The following is a 1313-nucleotide window of genomic DNA, read 5'->3' as shown; positions in this document are numbered from 1 at the left end:
CAGTCCTGCCAACAGGGCAGAAGAGTTCCCCTTTCCCCACATCCTCACCAGCATTTGTTATTCTCTGTCTTTTTGATAATAGCCAGTCTCCCTGGGGTGAGATGATACTTCAGTGTGGTTTTGATTTGCATTTCCCTGATGCTGAATGATGTTGAGCATTTTTTCATATGTCTTTTGGCCATTTGTATATCTTTCTTTGAGAAATGCCCATTTAGCTCCTTTGCTCATTTTTTAATTGGATTACTTGTTTGCTTACTGTATAGTTATTTGAATTGCTTGTATATTTTGGATATTAGGCCCCTGTCAAATGCATAGTTGGTAAATGTTTTCTCCCATTCTGTAGGTTGTCGTTTTGCTCTGTTAATTGTTTCCTTTGCTGTGCAGAAGCTTTTTAGTTTGATGTAATCCTGTTTGTTTATTTTTTCTTTTGTTTCCTGTGCTTTTGGTGTCTTATTCGTAGTGTTTGGCCAGTCATACATCCTGAAGTGTCTCCCCTATGTTTCTTTTAGGAGTTTTATAGTTTCACGTCTTATATTCAAGTCCTTAATTCATTTCTAGTTGATTTTGGCATATGGCTAGAGGTACAGGTCTAGTTTCATTCTTCTACATATGGATGTCCAGTTTTCCAGCATCGTTTACTGAAGGGGCAGTCTTTCCCCAAAATATGTTCTTGTTGCCTTTGCCAAAGATCAGTTGGCTATAAGTATGTGGATTGATTTCTGGGTTCTCTATTCTGTTTGATTGTTCTATCTGTTTTTATGCCAGTATCATGCTGTTTTGGTTACTATAGATTTGTAGTATAATTTGAAGCCAGGTAGTGTTATGCCTCTGGCTTTTTTTCTTTCCTCAGGATTGCTTTGGCTATTTGGGGTCTTTTGTTGTTCCATATGAATGTTAGGATTGTTTTTTCTGTTTCTGTAAAGAATGTCATTGGTATTTTGATGAATTGTGTTAAATCTGTAGCTCACTTTGGGTTGTATGGATATTTTCACAGTGTTCATTCTTCCAATCCAAGAGCATGGAATGTCTTGCCATGTTTTTGTGTCCTCTTTAATTTCTTTCAGCAGTGATATGTAGGTCTTGTCATAGAGATCTTTCACCTCCTTGGTTAAGTTTATTCCTACGTATTTTGGGGTTTTTTGGTGATTATTGTAAATGGGATTATGAGAGCTCCTTGGTTGATTCTAATGGGCAGCAGCCAGGGTTTAGCTGTTGTTCTTCTGATCTTCATTGTTTCTGTTCTTCCCCAGCTTCAATTCCAGAACTTTGAGAAGAGTTGGCATGGTTGGTGATGGAGTAGGAAGTAGGGTGAG

The sequence above is a fragment of the Galeopterus variegatus genome, unplaced genomic scaffold, assembly GCF_000696425.1.
Source record: "Galeopterus variegatus unplaced genomic scaffold, G_variegatus-3.0.2 Scaffold480, whole genome shotgun sequence".
Lineage (NCBI taxonomy): Eukaryota > Metazoa > Chordata > Mammalia > Dermoptera > Cynocephalidae > Galeopterus > Galeopterus variegatus.
The sequence above is the reverse complement of the archived record's forward strand: the minus strand, read 5'-3'. Positions refer to the sequence as shown.